The following is a 19,726-nucleotide window of genomic DNA, read 5'->3' on the forward strand; positions in this document are numbered from 1 at the left end:
TGGAGTCTGCACGTTCTCCCCGTATCTGTGTGGGTTTCCTCCGGGTGCTCCGGTTTCTTCTCAGTCCGAAAGACGTGCTGGTTAGGGTGCATTGACCCGAACAGGCGCCGGAGTGTGGCGACTAGGGGAATTCCACAGTAACTTCATTGCAGTGTTAATGTAAGCCTTACTTGTGACTAAGTAACTTTGGCTGTGGCTCAAAATGAGACCTATCAGCAATGCAACAACTGGAGCAAATTTGTGGTTGACCGAAAAACAATCTCCAAACAAGATGACAGCAGCTTGCATTTATATAGCAAGTGGGGCGGCACGGTGGCACAGTGGTTGGCACTGCTGCCTCACAGCGCCAGGGACCCGGGTTCGATTCCCGGCCTCGGGTCACTGTCTGTGCGGAGTCTGCACGTTCTCCCCGTGTCTGCGTGGGTTTCCTCTGGTTTCCTGTGCACAAACCCATCTCAAGGGCAGGTTACAAACCAGTCTGGTTCAACCTTAAGACAGTTGCCAGGGAGAAGACTAGATTTGGCGATTGGGGAATGGAGTTTGTGGCAGGGACTGAAGACAATGGCTTTGGTTTTTCCAGTACTTAGTTGGACAGTGATTCTCTGGTCTGATGTAGCAAGATCAGCTGGGATGGCTTCACATTAGCTCAGTGATCCAGGCCCAGGAACGAGGCGGCACAGTGGTTAGCACTGCTGCCTCACAGTGCCCAGGGTTCGATTCCCGGCCTTGGGTCACTGCCCGGGTGGAGTTTGCACGTTCTCCCCGTGTCTGCGTGGGTTTCCTCCGGGTGCTCCGGTTTCCTCCCACAGTCTGAAAGAAGTGCTGGTTAGGTGCATTGGCCGTGCTAAATTCTCCCTTGGTGTACCCAAACAGGAGTGTGGCGACTGGGGGATTTTCACAGTAACTTCAGAATAAACTTTATTAACTTTTACCTCAGTATAATTTCCCAGGGTGCTTCACAAGAACAGTATCCAAACAAAATTCAACTCTGAGCCACAAAAAAAGAGATACTAGTTAGAATGTGTATCCATGTATATATTGCCATGACCTGCACACAGGAAGTGACATGTCAGTAGCGCAAGAAATAGATGAGGCCACACAGTCGGTTTCTGCAATGGTAGCTATAGCAAAGAGAGATGGCACGGTGAGGATCTGCATTGACCCAGTTCACCCGAATAAAGCACTTCAGACACCCCACCACCCCATGAAGGCAGTTGAACAGATCATAGCCAACATGCCATTCCATCAGCTTCTCCACCGGGATATAGAATGATATTCAGGAGCACCGCATGGTGCACTCAGCACACAGCTTTTCAACATCCTGGATGCAAAGTGCAGATTTTGACAATGGATGAAGAATCTTCAAAGCTCACTTACACTCATGTCTCGAGTGAGCAGATACAGGCTCATCCGCATGTCCCATGGTACCTCCACTGGTGGCGAGGTCTTTGCAGGCCAACCCTGTGAAATTATCGTCAATGACATCCTGGTGCAAGGCCGCTCAGTGCGAGAACAGAATCGAGGCCGTACAGTTGAAGCTCAACCCTGCTAAGTGCAGACTCAGGGTCGACCAGGTTCCCCATGTGGGCCACCTGCTCACAGTTGGTGCAAAGCCAGATCCGGACAAGACAACGGCCATACGGCAAATGTCCACCCCCGAGGACAAGCGTGCCCTGCACTGCTTCCTTGGTCTGACACGTTATTTGTCTACGTTCATTCCCTTTTGCATTGAGGTGACTGGAGTCCTCCGTCAGTCTCTCCACCAGGACATAGAATGGAACAAAAGAACAATACAGCACAGGCCCTTCGGCCCTCCAAGCCCGCGCCGTTCCCTGGTCCAAACTAGACCATTCTTTTGTATCCCTCCATTCCCACTCCGTTCATATGGCTATCTAGATAAGTCTTAAACGTTCCCAGTGTGTCTGCCTCCACCACCTTGCCCGGCAGCGCATTCCAGGCCCCCACCACCCTCTGTGTAAAATATGTCCTTCTGATATCCGTGTTAAACCTCCCCCCCGCCTCACCTTGAACCTATGACCCCTCGTGAACGTCACCACCGACCTGGGAAAAAGCTTCCCACCGTTCACCCTATCTATGCCTTTCATAATTTTATACACCTCTATTAAGTCTCCCCTCATCCTCCGTCTTTCCAGGGAGAACAACCCCAGTTTACCCAATCTCTCCTCATAACTAAGCCCCTCCATACCAGGCAACATCCTGGTAAACCTCCTCTGCACTCTCTCTAAAGCCTCCACGTCCTTCTGGTAGTGCGGCGACCAGAACTGGACGCACCGCACTGCTACGTCCCACAAAGATTTGGTTTCAGCTGATGAAGGGGCAACGCTCCGAAAGCTCGTGCTACCAAATAAACCTGTTGGACTTTAACCTGGTGTTGTGAGACTTCTTACTGTGCTTATCCCAGTCCAACACCAGCAACGCCACATCATGAAAGATAGTGTTTGGGTGAGATACTAGTGGGTGCCTGGTCACAGGGCCATACCCTCCCCGTGTCCCCCCCCCCCCCGTGTGTGTCCCCCGTGTCCCCGTGTCCCGTCCCCCCACTCCACAACCTGGGCACTAGTTGGCACCTTCAAAGTTTATTTATTGTCACAAGTAGGCTTACATCAACACTGCAATGGTACCCGGAGGAAACCCACGCAGACATGGGGAGAACGTGCAAACTCCACACAGACAGTGATGCAAGCCGGGAATCGAACCCGGGTCCCTGGCGTTGAGTGGAGACAAGAGCAGGACACTGAAGAGGAAAACTTTTCAAATGTTTCCGCTTGAGGATTTAGCCAAAACCTAATTACATAAAAGTCAAGATTACTGTCGACAGCAACAACTTGCATTTAGGTGGGGCCTTTAACATAGTAAAATGTCCCAAGGCGTTTGGCAGGGGTATCATAAAATTTGACACCAAGTCACGTCAGGAGATATTAGACCGGGTGGCCAAAAGCTTGTTCAAAGAGGTTGGTTTCAATGAGTGCCTCGAAGGAGGAGAGAGAGAGAGTTCGGAGAAATTGCAGAGTCCACAACAAGTTCACACCTCTTCGTACTGCAGAAGGTGATTGAAAATCCTGCACGAGATGCTCTTAATCACATCAGTTTGTGTAACCGCGGTGAAAATGTCCCAGAGATCAAGTTCCTTATTAAACTAATCAGAAGCACCATGATGGCATTACACCTATCAATGCTTTGCAGCCAGTTTCAGTGACTAACTCAGCTGAATGTCACGCCTCCTTTGTCTTGTAAAAGGACTTGGCCCACCAGAAGCTTTTTTTTGGAAAAACCTTTGAGTTAAGAAGCATTCTTAACACTGAATAATCACTGATTCCACAGCTGCATTTCTTTTCATCTTATTTCAATTCCACAAAAGTCACACCCACCAAAAGTTAAAATTTATCAATTAGTCACAAGTAGGCTTACATTAACACTGCAATGAAGTTACTGTGAAATTCCTCTAGTCGCCACACTTCTGTTCGGGCACACTGAGGGAGAATTTAGCACGGCCAATGCACCTAACCAGCACGTCTTTCGGAGTGTGGGAGGAAACCGGAGCACCCGGAGGAAACCCACGCAGACATGGGGAGAATGTGCAAACTCCACACACGCAGTGACCCAAGCCGGGAATTGAACCCAGGTCCCTGGCGCTGTGAGGCAGCAGTGCTAACCCACTGTGCCACATCAACCACAGTGCTGACCGACTGAACAAGACGTTTCTCAAAAGGACAGAAGTGGCCAAAATGGACTGTTAATCGGGACTTTTGAGTTTTATTTTCTGAAGTTTTTCATGGTGAGACAATTAACATGGGCATGGTTTTTTCTTCCTTGGTTGGGCTCAGCTGTTAAATGTTTCGGGACGTGCCATCACAATCATAGCCAAAACCAGCACGACTGTTATCACCAACACCATCACTGTGACCATCAACATCACGACGGCTGTCATCGCCCTCGTTGCCAATGTGGACCCTGGCACTGCCAACACCACCGCTGCTAACACCCAGCAACTAAAAATCACTGCTAAAAATCACTGCCAATACCTTCAGCAGCTCTGCCAACACCTCCGCTGATGACACCACCAGAATAACTAAAATCACTGCTGCCACCACCAGTGCCGCTGGCAGCACCTCCAACATCACTGCCAGCGTCCACTGCCAAGACCACCGTGTCTGCGTGGGTTTCCTCCGGGTGCTCCGGTTTCCTCCAGCAGTCTGGAACATGTGCTGGTTAGGGCGCATTGGCCGTGCTAAATTCTCCCTCAGTTTGATTTGATTTATTGTTGCCACATGTATTGGGATACAGTGAAAAGTATTGTTTCTTGCACGCTATACAGACAAAGCATACCGTTCATAGAGTACATGGGGAGAAGGAAAGGAGAGGGTGCAGAATGTAGTGTTACAGTCACAGATAGAGTGTAGAGAAAGATCAGCTTAATATTTGATTTGATTTATTGTCACATGTATTGGGATACAGTGAAAAGTATTGTTTCTTGCGCGCTATACAGACAAAGCATACCGTTCATAGAGTACATGGGGAGAAGGAAAGGAGAGGGTGCAGAATGTAGTGTTACAGTCACAGATAGAGTGTAGAGAAAGATCAGCTTAATATTTGATTTGATTTATTGTCACATGTATTGGGATACAGTGAAAAGTATTGTTTCTTGCGCGCTATACAGACAAAGCATACCATTCATAGAGAAGGAAAGGAGAGAGTGCAGAATGTAGTGTTGCAGTAATAGCTAGGGTGTAGAGAAAGATCAGCTTAATGCGAGGTAGGTCCATTCAAAAGTCTGACAGCAGCAGGGAAGAAGCTGTTCTTGAGTCGGTTGGTACGTGACCTCAGACTCTTGTATCTTTTTCCCAACGGAAGAAGGTGGAAGAGAGAATGTCCGGGGTGCATGGGGTCCTTCATCAGTGTACCCGAACAGGAGTGTGGCGACGAGGGGAATTTCATAGTGACTTCATTGCAATGTAAATGCAAGCCTGCTTGTGACTAATATATAAACTTTAAACAAAAAAGCTGCTCACATCACCACTGCTCACACCCCTGGCACTGTCAACATCACCACTGCTCACACCACTGGCACTGCCAACATCACCACTGCTCACACCACTGGCACTGCCAACATCACCACTGCTCACACCACTGGCACTGCCAACATCACCACTGCTCACACCACTGGCACTGCCAACATCACCACTGCTCACACCACTGGCACTGCCAACATCACCACTGCTCACACCACTGGCACTGCCGACGTCACCACTGCTCACACCACTGGCACTGCCGACGTCACCACTGCTCACACCACTGGCACTGCCGACGTCACCACTGCTCACACCACTGGCACTGCCGACGTCACCACTGCTCACACCACTGGCACTGCCGACGTCACCACTGCTCACACCACTGGCACTGCCGACGTCACCACTGCTCACACCACTGGCACTGCCAACATCACCACTGCTCACACCACTGGCACTGCCAACGTCACCACTGCTCACACCACTGGCACTGCCAACATCACCACTGCTCACACCACTGGCACTGCCAACATCACCACTGCTCACACCACTGGCACTGCCAACATCACCACTGCTCACACCACTGGCACTGCCAACATCACCACTGCTCACACCACTGGCACTGCCGACGTCACCACTGCTCACACCACTGGCACTGCCAACATCACCACTGCTCACACCACTGGCACTGCCGACGTCACCACTGCTCACACCACTGGCACTGCCGACGTCACCACTGCTCACACCACTGGCACTGCCAACGTCACCACTGCTCACACCACTGGCACTGCCAACGTCACCACTGCTCACACCACTGGCACTGCCAACGTCACCACTGCTCACACCACTGGCACTGCCAACGTCACCACTGCTCACACCACTGGCACTGCCAATGTCACCACTGGCACTGCCAACGTCACCACTGCTCACACCACTGGCACTGCCAACGTCACCACTGCTCACACCACTGGCACTGCCAACGTCACCACTGCTCACACCACTGACACTGCCAACGTCACCACTGCTCACACCACTGGCACTGCCAACGTCACCACTGCTCACACCACTGGCACTGCCAACATCACCACTGCTCACACCACTGGCACTGCCAACGTCACCACTGCTCACACCACTGGCACCGCCAACGTCACCACTGCTCACACCACTGGCACTGCCAACGTCACCACTGCTCACACCACTGGCACTGCCAACATCACCACTGCTCACACCACTGGCACTGCCAACATCACCACTGCTCACACTACTGGCACTGCCAACATCACCACTGCTCACGTCATCACTGCTGCCAACACCAGCGCCAGCCTGTCACTGCCAATGCCACCATTGTCAACACCACCATCATCAATATCACCACCAATGGAAAAGCATCACTATCGCCACCATTGTCAATGTCCTTGTCAATGTACCAGGGAACAGTTATCCAAGCTTCTCTTTGAGGAATAACTGTTCCCTGGTGCATTTTCCACAGAAACACAACGCTCCATCAGAGTCCACTTGCCAATCAGTCAGCACCCTTTTCTCATGTAGTATAACTGTTGTTCCTTTTGAAATATAGTATTCTTACATCTGTCCTGATCAGTGAAAGACAAAAAGTTTCAACAGCATGTCCCTTTTTGCAGCAACACTAAAGAACAGTTAATATTTGTATTTACGTGGGTGGCATGGTGGCTCAGTGGTTAGCACTGCTGCCTCACAGCGCCAGGGACCCGGGTTCAATTCCCGACTTGGGTCACAGTCTGTCAGGAGTCTGCACATTCTCCATGTCTGTGTGGGTTTTCTCCAGTTTCCTCACAAACTCCAAAGATGTGCAGGTTAGGTGGATTGGCCATGCTAAATTACCCCTTGGTGTCTAAAGATGTGCAGGTTAGGTGGATTGGCTATGCTAAATTACCCCTTGGTGCCTAAAGATGTGCGGGTTAGGTGGATTGGCCATGCTAAATTGCCCCTTAGTGTCAGGAGGACTAGCAAGGGTAAATGCATGGGGTTACGGGGATAGGGCCTGGGTGGGATTGTGGCCAGTGCAGACTCGATGGGCCAAATGGCCTCCTTCTGCACTGTAGGGATTCTAGGATTTATCCCTCAATCAACAGGACAAAACAGATTATCTGATGGTTATCGCAATGTTGTTTGTGGGAGCTTTCTTTGTGTAAATTGGCTGCTGCATTTCCGACATTACAAGAGCGACTACATTTCAAATAGTGCTTCATTGGCTGTAAAATGCTTTGAGACGTTCCAAAGGTACCACAGAAATGCAAGCTTTTCAGTTCTTTGCGATGCTCTGGCCCGTCAGTTTGTTGAGCAGGGCACTGATTCTGGTCACTGAAGTCATAAAAGACCCTCAAAAGAGCGCAGGGAGAGGTGCAGGAGGTTGACCTGTCACCTGGTGATGGAGGAACCAAGCTTGGAGGCAGGGTTGGAAAAAAATTGGCACTCTTACACCTTGGAAAAGGCAACGAACGAGAGGTGTTGTTTCGGAAGATTACAAGAAAGCTGAGGGAATAAAAAAGGTTCATCCTGAGTGCCATGTCAGGGTAAACCACAACCGCAGGGATACATGTCCAAATTGACAAAGTCAGTTTGTTGAGCAGGGCACTGATTCTGGTCAGACAAAGCATACCGGTCACTGATTCTGGTCAGCCCACTCACCTGAAGAAGGGGCTTAGAGCTTCGAAAGCTTGTGTGGCTTTTGCTACCAAATAAACCTGTTGGACTTTAACCTGGTGTTGTTAAACCTCTTACCAAATTGACAAACTCAGGACTGGTGACAGGAAGCACTTTTTCACGGAAAGTGGCCAGTTCTCATTAAAGGTATCCCCGGGAGCAAGAAGTGGATTTTTAAAAATCTTTTGAGATGGCGATTATTGCTTTGTTTTTTAAATGGAAGGATGACATAGATGTTTATCTTTGTAAACTCAATCTGAAATCATATCAGACAGAATTAACCCTGCTGCCACTTACTGAACGGTAAGAAGTCTCACAACACCAGGTTAGAGTCCAACAGGTTTATTTGGTAGCACGAGCTTTCGGAGCGCTGCCCCTTCGTCAGGACTCACCTGAAGAAGGAGTGACGCTCCGAAAGCTCGTGCTACCAAATAAACCTGTTGGACTTTAGCCTGGTGTTGTGAGACTTCTTACTGTGCCCACCCCAGTCCAACACTGGCATCTCCACATCATAATTACTGAATGGACAGCAATGGGAGCACATGGAAATGTTTGCATTTATCACACATTGCCAGGAATACAAGCAGGGAAACACATGGGTGTGGCTCAATACTTAAAGCAATCTTATTGTGTATGGCTTCCCAAATACTCCTCTTAATACGATACTGGCACAGGTTCCCTGGTACCAGCTTGGGCCCAATGCCAGGGACATGGATGCTTCATTGGAGAATGGGTGGCGAATCATCAATCACCTTTCCCTTCACACGGGTTCAGATTGAGCCAGTCTCCAGTGACAAAGTAAGTGACAAAGTGAGAAATACCTTTTGTTGTGGCTTTTTGTCCAGCCGCATAGACTCATTGTGTAGTGGGACCTGTACTCCTCCACACACACAGCATCAGCCCACTTCCACCCCCACTCCCTGTAACAGGGCTTCCCTCTCTCCTGGAGCCCTGCCTGAGCAGTGCACAGCACTGAGTAAACAGGGCAAAGCAAACTCCCTGACTTCAGGACCGTGCTGGGAGCAACAGGCCCCAGCTGAAGAACTTCAGCAATTCATCTGTCAACCCATGCCTCATGCAAGCAGTGAACAAAAGCTAAGTCCTCAAGCCAGCGGACAAGACACGTTACTCACCCTCGAATCTAGCAGCCCCTCAGCACTCGTGTGCTGAAGCCATTTCCTCTGGAATGGGGAGGGGGGGGGGTGAAAATATCTCAGTGCCTGCACAAAACAACTTCCAAACTCTTCTCCAACTTCTTGTGAATCATGTACTAGAATCTGTGGCCTTCGGAGAAACTGATTCCCAAACACTGGGAACAAGTTTTCAGAGAGAGAGAGAAGCAGAAAAATAATCTCTTGTCTGCAAATCCCTCAGTTTGGTTCTAGCATTTAACTATTTCCTGCCTCTCTCTCTATGAGTGTCAGTCCTTTTCTCTCAGTGTGAATGTTTACACTCACTAACTTTTCTCAGACTTGAGTTTCACTGTCTTTCCCTTGCTTCATTCTTGTTTCTCACAAACTAAGTTTAAATCTTTATTGCCTCTACTAAACTACCTCTCTCACTCTCTCCTCTGTTAACTGCCCCCTTCTTTCTCCCTCTCGTCTAACTGCCCTCCCTCTCTCTCACTCACCAACTTCCTCCTCTTTCTCTGCTATCACTCTCTCCGCAACTGCCCCCTCTCTCACACACACTAACTGCTCCCTCTCTTTCACTCTCTCCCTCACCAACTGCCCCCTCTCTCTCTTCCTCACTAACTGCCCTCTCTCTTTCTCTCTCTCACTAACTGCCCCCTCTTTCTCTGCCCTCTCTTTCTCACTAACTGCCCCCTCTTTCTCACTAACTGCCCCCTCTTTCTCACTAACTGCCCCCTCTTTCTCTGCCCTCTCACTAACTGCCCCCTCTTTCTCACTAACTGCCCCCTCTTTCTCTGCCCTCTCACTAACTGCCCCCTCTTTCTCACTAACTGCCCCCTCTTTCTGCCCTCTCACTAACTGCCCCCTTTCTCACTAACTGCCCCCTCTTTCTCACTAACTGCCCCCTCTTTCTCTGCCTTCTCTCTAACTGCCCCCTCTTTCTCTGCCCTCTCTCTAACTGCCCCCTCTTTCTCACTAACTGCCCCCTCTTTCTCTGCCCTCTCTCTAACTGCCCCCTCTTTCTCACTAACTGCCCCCTCTTTCTCTGCCTTCTCTCTAACTGCCCCCTCTTTCTCTGCCCTCTCTCTAACTGCCCCCTCTTTCTCACTAACTGCCCCCTCTTTCTCTGCCCTCTCTCTAACTGCCCCCTCTTTCTCTGCCCTCTCTCTAATTACCCCCTCTTTCACTAACTGCTCCCTCTTTCTCTGCCCTCTCTTTCTCACTAACTGCCCCCTCTTTCTCTGCCCTCTCTCTCTCACTAACTGTCCCCTCTCTCACTAACTGCCCCTCTTTCTCTGCCCCCTGTCTCACTAACTGCCCCCTCTTTCTCTGCCCCCTCTCTCACTAACTGCCCCCTCTCTCTCTCTCTCTCTCACACACACACTAACTGTTCTCCCTGACAGATTGAATTTAAAATTTTCTCCCCACATTCAGTTAGCAATGACCTCACTTCCAGACTCTACCAATTAAGCACACCAGTGAAGGGAGAGAGAGAAAGAAAAGCTTCATTTATGTTCACCTCCCGATACTGCTGTTTTACGATTGACTGTAAAATGGTAAGTTCCTGTAATGCAATCCTTCACGTTTAAATTTAAAAAAAACAGATGAGGTTGTTTTGCATGAAGTTAACCTACTTTTCCCGTTGCCATTGAACAGGGCTAAACAGCCCTGCATTCTCATTGCAGATAATGACAGGACTGTTTGTGTCCTTAAAGGTCCCTGTGTGTCTGACAAAAAGGCAACAAGTGATTTCGCCAGGGTGGGTCCATTCAAATCATTGACCTCTTAAACAATTGAACCCAGTCAGTTCCATGGTGAGGAATGTGTTAACATGTTTTCCAATAATAGTCTTTTTCACGAATCAAACCTGATTGCTTGTTGGAAACTAAGTTTTAATCTTGACTCCAGCTTAGTGAATATTATGTTTCAATCCCAATCTCTAAAAGAAAACCAGACGATTCTCTGCCTCCAGTCAGCCAGAGACTCACAGCGCCAGGGACCCGGATTCGATTCTCAGCTTAGGTCACTGTCTGTGTGGAGTTTGCACGTTCTCCCCGTGTCTGCGTGGGTTTCCTCCGGTTTCCTCCCACAGTCCGAAAGACGTGCTGGTTAGGTGCATTGGCCGTGCTAAATTCTCCCTCAGTGTAACCGAACAGGAGTGTGGCGACTAGGGGATTTTCACAGTAACTTCATTACAGTGTTAATGTAAGCCTACATGTGACAATAATAAATAAATAAACTTTAGACTCCTGTGGAGTTACAGTGACACCAGTGCTGGGAGCCGTCTGCGTGATCTCTAAGTGTGGAGATGCCGGCGTTGGACTGGGGTGAACACAGTAAGAAGCCTCACAACACCAGGTTAAAGTCCAACAGGTTTATTTGGAATGACGAGCTTTCGGAGTGCTGCTCCTTCGCTTACCTGATGATTTGATTTTGATTTGATTTGATTTATTATTGTCACATGTATTGGGATACAGTGAAAAGTATTGTTTCTTACGTGCTATACAGACAAAGCATACCGTTCATAGAGAAGGAAAGGAGAGAGTGCAGAATGTAGTGTTACAGTCATAGCTAGGGTGTAGAGAAAGATCAACTTAATGCGAGGTAGGTCCACTCAAAAGTCTGACAGCAGCAGGGAAGAAGCTGTTCTTGAGTCAGTTGGTACGTGACCTCAGACTTTTGTGTCTTTTTCCCGAAGGAAGAAGGTGGAAGAGAGAATGTCCGGGGTGCGTGAGGTCCTTGATTATGCTGGCTTCTTTGCCGAGGCAGCGGGAAGTGTAGACAGAGTCAATGGATGGGAGGCTGGTTTGCGTGATGGACTGGGCTACATTTTTGTAGTTCCTTACTTTTTGTACTTTTTGTAGTTCCTTACGGTCTTGGGCAGAGCAGGAGCCCATACCAAGCTGTGATACAACCAGAAAGAATGCTTTCTATGGTGCATCTGTAAAAGTTGGTGGGAGTCATAGCTGAAATGCCAAATTTCCTTAGTCTTCTGAGAAAATAGAGGTGTTGGTGGGCTTTCTTAACTATAGTGTCAGCATTGGGGGACCAGGGCAGGTTGTTGGTGATCAGGACACCTAAAAACCTGAAGCTCTCGACCATTTCTACTTCGTCCCCATTGATGTAGATAGGGGCATGTTCTCCTTTATGCTTCCTGAAGTCGATGACAATCTCCTTTGTTTTGTTGACATTGAGGGAGAGATTATTGTTGCCGCACCAGTTCACCAGATTCTCTATCCCATTCCTGTTCTCTGTCTCGTCATTATTTGAGATCCGACCCACTACGGTGGTGTCGTCAGAGAACCTGAAAATCGGGTTGGAGGGGAGTTTGGCCACACAGTCATAGGTGTATAAGGAGTATAGTAGGGGGCTGAGAACACAGCCTTGTGGGGCACCGGTGTTGAGGATGATCGTGGAGGAGGTGTTGTTGCCTGTCCTTACTGATTGTGGTCTGTGAGTTAGGAAGTTCAGGATCCAGTCGCAGAGGGAGGAGCCGAGGTCCAGGCCACGGAGTTTGCAGATGAGTTTCGTGGGAATAATAGTGTTGAAGGCTGAGCTGTAGTCAATAAATAGGAGTCTGACATAGGTACCCTATGAATGATGATGGTGATGATGGAGCAGTGCTCCGAAAGCTCGTGATTCCAAATAAAGCTGTTGGACATTAACCTGGTGTTGTGAGGCTTCTTACTGATCTCTAAGTGTCACTGCGGTCAGTGGGGTAGCACTCTCACTTCTGAACCAGAAGGTGGGGGGGAATTTAAGCCCCACTCTCGGACTTAAGTGCATCATTCAGACACATGTTCTCAGGGCAGTATAGAATCATAGAATCCTACAGTGCAGGAGGAGGCCATTCGGCCCATCGAGTCTGCACCGACCACAATCCCACCCAGGCCCTATCCCTATGACCCCATGCATTTACTTTAGCTAGTCCCCCTGACACTAAGGGACAATTTAGCATGGCTAATTCATGTAGCCCGCACATCTTTGGACTGTGGGAGGAAATTGGAGCACCCGGAGGAAACCCACGCAGACATGGGGAGAATGTGCAGACTCCACACAGACAGTGACCCAAGCCGGGAATCGAACCCGGGTCCCCGGCGCTGTGAGGCAGCAGTGCCAACCACTGTGCTACCGTGCCGCCCATTTCCTCCGGGTGCTTCAGTTTCCACCCACAGTCCAAAGATGCGTGGGGTAGGTGGATTGGCCAAGCTAAATTGCCCCTTAGTGTCCAACGATGGATATTGGTGGATTGGCCATGGGGAATGTGTGGGGCTACAGAATAGGGTGGGGGAGCAGGCCTGGGGAAGATAATCTGTCAGAGAGTCAGTGCAGCTCTGATGGGCTGAATGGCCTCTTCTGCACTGTAGGGATTCTGTGATCGTGGCGAGGCTGGAAAATGCAGCGAGCTGTTCAAAATCCCGTAGACTTTGGTGGGACTGGAAAATCTTGCCAGCGTGGGGTGGGGGGGGGAGAGGGGGGGGCTGTTATATTTCAGCCCAATTCTTTCTTTGTCACTGTGAGGTAAAATGGTACTTCTGTCAAACAGATCCCTTTACAATGCAGTCTATTTACCCACAGAGTCTCTTCAAGCAATCTACCTGAACTGCAGCACACAGAACTCCCAACTGAAAATACAGCAAAGTCTCCTGACAAGAGCTGGATTATTTGTCCAGAAAAATACAGTGAAAGGTGGAACTGTACAAATCTCGATCCCACTGACATGTGGGCTCCAGGCACGATTGACAGGGGAATTACCAAATCATCTCCAAACTGGACTTGTACAGCGCCAGGGACCCGGGTTCGATTCCCAGCTTAGGTCACTGTCTGTGTGGAGTTTGCACGTTCTCCCCGTGTCTGCGTGGGTTTCCTCCGGTTTCCTCCCACAGTCCGACTTAAGTGCAATTTAGCAAGGCCTAGTTGACGATGCCCACACCCTGTGAATGAAGTGGTGAGAATGTGAAAGTTGCTCCCACAGGGTGTGGTTGAGGTGAATAGCAGAGCTGCGTTTAAAGGGAACCTGGATGTGCCCGAGGGAGAAAGGAAGCAACCCATTGGGTGAGGTGAGGTAGGGTGGGAGGAGGCTTTTGTGGAGCACGAACGTAGGTATAGACTGGGCCAAATGGCCAGTCTTACAGATTTGATGCAATTCTCTGCCATTTAGACAGATAATGCGTCATCTGCCGCCACCCATTCCTCATCTTTTTCGGGATGTAACTCGAGAAGCCACAATATTGCAGCATTACAGCAGATCAATCCAGTGCTCCCCGACTAGCATAGAATCCTTACAATACAGAAGGAGGCCATTCAGCCCATCGAGCCTGCACCGACCACAATCCAACCCTATCCCCGTAACCTCACATATTTACCCTATTAATCCCCCCGAAGCGAGGGACAATTTAGCATGGCCAATCCATCTAACCTACACATCTTTGGACACTAAGGGGCAATTTAGCATGGCCAATCCACCTAACCCGCACATCTTGGGACACTAAGGGCAATTTATCATGGCCAATCCACCTAACCTACACATCTTTGGAGTGTGGGAGGAAACCGGAGCACCCGGAGGAAACTCACGCAGACACGGGGAGAACGCAAACTCCATACAGACAGTGACCCAAGCCGGGAATTGAACCCGGGTCCCTGGCGCTGTGAGGCAGCAGTGCTAACCACTGTGCCACCGTGCCACCCATTCAACAAATACACCACACGATACACAGCATTCAAGCAACATGAGTTGCGCCCCTTGGTGTCTTCACTTTGAAGAGTTTCCAGGGCCACCCAGGATAAAAATTGGAAGCATTAGTGGGAGCAGAGGAGGGAGTAGGCGGGACGGGGGCTGGGTGAAGGAAAGGGAGTAAGAAGTCTCACAACACCAGGTTAAAGTCCAACTTGTTGTGAGACTTCTTACTGTGTTTACCCCAGTCCAACGCCGGCATCTCCACATCATGAAGGAAAGGGATGCAGCTTTGCTCCTTCTCTTTCCCCATTGTCCGTGGAAATGCGGAAGAGAAGCTCACTTGGAAAGATTCTGCCATTTATTTGTGTCCTCTCGGAAGGGCAAGAGGATTCTAACAGCAAAGTGCCTGCTTATTTTCCTGTATTTTGGGTGAATGAGCAGCAAACTGACTCGCAATTATTAAGTAGCAACAATGTAGCAAGGTGTTTGTGACATTGCAGTCGGAGGAGATATTCAGAGCTGATGATAAAGGCCATAAGTGTCACAAAACAGCTGTGGCCTTGGCAATTGCTGATAGCACGGTAAACCTTGTAAACTTGTGTTCATAGAATCATAGAATCCCTACAGTGCAGAAGGAGGCCACTCGGCCCATCTGGTCTGTACCAACAACAATCCCACCCCCGGCCCTATCCCCGGAACCCAACATATTTACCCCGCTAATCCCTCCAGCCTACACATCCCCTGACACTAAGAGTCAATTTAGCATGGCCAATCCACATAACCTGCACATCTTTGGACACTAAGGGACAATTTAGCATGGCCAATCCACCTAACCTGCACATCTTTGGACACTAAGGGTCAATTTAGCATGGCCAATCCACATAACCTGCACATCTTTGGACACTAACGGACAATTTAGCATGGCCAATCCACCTAACCTACACATCTTTGGACACTAAGGGGCAATTTAACATGGTCAATCCACCTAACCTGCACATCTTTGGACTGTGGGAGGAAACCGGAGCACCTGAAGGAAACCCACAAGGCAGCAAGGTGGCACAGTGGTTAGCACTGCTGCCTCACAGCACCAGGGACCCAGGTTCAATTCCGGCCTCAGGTCACTGTCTGTGTGGAGTTTGCACATTCTCCCTGCGCCTGCATGGGTTTCCTCCGGGTGCTCCGGTTTCCCCCCACAGTCCAACGATATGCGGGTTAGGTGGATTGTCCCTTGGTGTCCAACGATGTGCGGGTTAGGTGGATTGGTCATGTTAAATTGCCCTTTAGTGTCCAAAGATGTGCAGGTTAGGTGGATTGGCCATGCTAAATTGCTCCTTAGTATCAGAAGAGGAAATAATGGGGTTATGGGGATAGGGCCCTGGGTGGGATTGTGGTCAGTGCAGTCGATGGGCCAAATGGCCTCCTTCTGCACTGTAGGGATTCTATGATTCTATGAACTCCTGTTTTTCTCACTCCACAGAATGTGTCCTTTTTAATCCCAGATTTCCAGCATCTGCAGTTGTTTGTTTTTGGATTAAACGGGATACTGTTGGGTGGTAGCGTCAGAGGGTCAGGGATAAGGGACAGGTCTCCTGCGCAAGCTCTGATAGTTTAGCTGCTGAGTAGCTGGATCATACACACGGGGAAGTTCCGGCTTCCTGCTCGAAAATCACTGTCTGGTGCCCTGTGCTGGAATGGGGGTGAAAATCAGGTCAGGACAGCATCAGACTGAACTACAACGCCTCGCCAGTTGAATAGCTGGCCACCACCCACTGCATTAAGAGACGAAGAATGCTGTGGAATGGGTAACCCTCACACACGGGGAGGATAGGGTGGGGGAGTGGGAGAAAAGAATCAGCGAGGATTTACAGGCCTTTTTTAAAATCATACGCTGGTACATTCTTTATGTGAGATTTGTGGAGGATTTTCACACTGGCTGGGAAACAATTGGCAACTTTAAATCCTGCTTCCTGCACCTTGCCATCTTGCTTGCAACAAAGTAACTGGCGCGCAAAACCTAGCACTCTGACTGAATTCAGAAATGTAACAAGCCTGCTCTCTCCTTCTTATCTATTGTAAAGTTGGAATACATCCTCGAAAAGCACAGACAGCTCCTGAAAATAGATAACCTTGTTCATGCTGCTGCAATTGTGCCACTTCAGCCTGGCCTTCTCATTGAATCCCCACAGTGCAGAAGGAGGCCGTTCGGCCCATCGAGCCTGCACCGACCCCAATCCCACCTAGGCCCCCATCCCCGTAACCCCATGCATTTACCCTGCTCGTCCCCCTCACACTGAGGAGCAATTTAGCATGGCCAATCCACCTAACCTGCACATCTTTGGAGTGTGGGAGGAAGCCGGAGCACCCGGAGGAAACCCACGCAGACACGGGGAGAACATGCAAACTCCACACAGACAATGACCCAAGCCGGGAATCAAACCCGGGTCCCTGGTGCTGTGAGGCAGCAGCGCTAACCACTGTGCCACCGTGCCGCTCATGTATCCTTAACCATGTAAAAATGCAACCGATCAGGGACTAGGGGAGACCGATTGTCTCATTTTGTAAGAAGTCTCACTACACCAGGTTAAAGTCCAACGGGTTTATTTGGAATCACGAGCTTTCGGAGCGCTGCCCCTTCATCAGGGTTCCTCAGCCACTCACCTGATGAAGGAGCAGCGCTCCAAAAGCTCGTAATTCCAAATAAACCTGTTGGACTTTAACCTGGTGTTGTGAGACTTACTGCGCTTACCCCAGTCCAACGCCCGGCATCTCCACACCACGTCTCATTGTATCAAGGAGGTTCCGCTGGTTATTGAACTGGAAGTATGTGTTGGCAAATTCTGTTGTTGAAATGAATTGATTGTGAAGTAAGGGGTGCAGTGCTGCACTGGAAGAGCTCAGTGTGTTTGGAGCAAAGGGAAGCAGTGTAAATCAGTGAGTATGGAGTGGGAGAGGGGATGGATACATGACGTCCCTACTTGGACAGATGCCTCTATAAGCTGAGTAGCACGGGGTGAGGGTTGAGCTGAGATGGCGTGCTGCCTAGATGGCAGGTAATCAGTAGGTGAGCGAGTGTTAATGTGGAGGGAGAGCCTTTCGCCAGTGGAGCCTGGTACCACATGCTTCATTGTGGATCACATGATACACAATCCTTTGATCTTAAGTCCCGAATAATGGAAGCCATTGTTCGATCATTGCTGGTATTCTGTTAACATCGAGCTGTCTGAGCAATGGACCCAAACAGCTTTGAAACCCCTTAGCCGACTGTCAGCCAAGACCCATGCTCAGACGGGACACCTTGCACTGAGGCACAATGCCAGCGTGTGATCAGACTGAGAGTCCTACGTACTTCAGGACGTCACTGACCGAGGCAGAAGACTTGGCACATTCATTTCGCTGGGATTGGAAAGGCCATTTTATAGCAGCCTAATTCGAACTGAAGGAGTTACTCAGCACGTGCGAGCAGCAGAGACGAACAAGCCACAAAGCTAATACGATGTCCAAGTACGGATGGCACGGTGGCACAGTGGTTGGCACTGCTGCCTCACGCGCCAAGGACCCGGATTCAATTCCAGCCTTGGGTCACTGCCTGTGCGGAGTTTGCACATTCTCCCCGTGTCTGCGTGGGTTTCCTCCGGGTGCTCCGGTTTCCTCCAAAGATGTGTGAGTTAGGTGGATTGGCCATGCTAAATTGCCCCTTAGTGTCCAAAGATGTGTGAGTTAGGTGGATTGGCCATGCTAAATTGTCCCTTAGTGTCCAAAGATGTGTGAGTTAGGTGGATTGGCCATGCTAAATTGCCCCTTAGTGTCCAAAGATGTGCAGCTTCTTCCCTGCTGCCATCAGATTTTTGAATGGACTTACCTTGCATTAAGTTGATCTTTCTCTACACCCTAGCTATGACTGTAACACTACATTCTGCACCCTCTCCTTTGCTTCTCTATGAACGGTATGCTTTGTATAGCGCGCAAGAAACAATACTTTTCACTGTATGTTAATAGATGTGACAATAATAAATCAAATCAAATCAAAAGGTTAGGTTGATTGGCTATGCTAAATTGCCCCTTAGTGTCCAAAGATGTGCAGGTTAGGTGGATTGGTCGTGCTAAATTGCCCCTTAGTGTCCAAAGATGTGCAGGTTAGGTGGATTGGTCGTGCTAAATTGCCCCTTAGTGTCCAAAGATGTGCAGGTTAGGTGGATTGGTCGTGCTAAATTGCCCCTTAGTGTCCAAAGATGTGCAGGTTAGGTGGATTGGCCATGCTAAATTGCCCCTTAGTGTCCAAAGATGTGCAGGTTAGGTGGATTGGTCGTGCTAAATTGCCCCTTAGTGTCCAAAGATGTGCAGGTTAGGTGGATTGGCCATGCTAAATTGCCCCTTAGTGTCCAAAGATGTGCAGGTTAGGTGGATTGGTCATGCTAAATTGCCCCTTAGTGTCCAAAGATGTGTAGGTTAGGTGGATTGGCCACGCTAAATTGCCCCCTAGTGTCAGGGAGATTTGCAGGGTAAATATGTCGGATTGCAGGGATAGGGCAAGGGTGGGATTGTGGTCGCTGCAGACTCGATGGATCAAATGGTTTGCTTCTGCACTGTAGGGATTCTATTCTATTCTATTCTACGTGGCCAGAACAGGGGAACACAGTTTTATCATAATCTGTGAGGTGAGAAGAAGGTAGACGTTGGATTGGCCGCCTCGCTCCCAAACCTGCCCGGTTTTCCTCTCTGGTGAAGTGAATGGGCATGAGGTCCTGTAGTAGATAGTGCCCCTGCTGCTGTGCCAGAAGCTCCAGCTTCTACCCCCATCTACACCAGTGAGGGTGCCACCTATGTCTATGCCAGTGGTGATAGCAGAGACTGTGCCATCTGTGGCTTGGAGTTGTTTTTTCACTTGGAGTTCATTGTCTCCAGATCTGTTGTCATGCTGTCCTTTACTATTGGCGTGATCACAAGACGTGAAGGGAAATATATATATATATATGTGTCTATATAGAATCATAGAACCCCTACAGTGCAGAAGGAGGCCATTTGGCCCACCGCGTCTGGACCGACCACAATCCCACCCAGGCCCTATCCCCGTAATCCTAACTATTTACCCTAGCCAGTCCCCCTGACACTGAGGGGCAATTTAGCATGGCCAATCCACCTAACCAACCCACCTAACCTATATCATCCTGGCTACTTTATAAAAGTATTATTTTTTTAAATAAATGGAC

At 49.4% G+C, this 19,726-nt stretch overlaps 1 protein-coding gene across 1 annotated transcript in view; it reads right to left on the reverse strand.

Annotated features, from left to right (window-relative positions):
* The window catches only part of LOC144481942 (transmembrane protein 198-like), an 89,619-nt gene extending 80,336 nt beyond the window's left edge, over nt 1-9,283 (reverse strand). The window contains exon 1 of the mRNA XM_078201112.1: nt 8,843-9,283. The gene's annotated coding sequence lies outside the window, so the exon portion shown is untranslated. The remainder of the gene's footprint in view (nt 1-8,842) is intronic.
* Nucleotides 9,284-19,726: the final 10,443 nt, after the last annotated feature.

The sequence above is a fragment of the Mustelus asterias genome, chromosome X, assembly GCF_964213995.1.
Source record: "Mustelus asterias chromosome X, sMusAst1.hap1.1, whole genome shotgun sequence".
Classification (NCBI taxonomy): domain Eukaryota; kingdom Metazoa; phylum Chordata; class Chondrichthyes; order Carcharhiniformes; family Triakidae; genus Mustelus; species Mustelus asterias.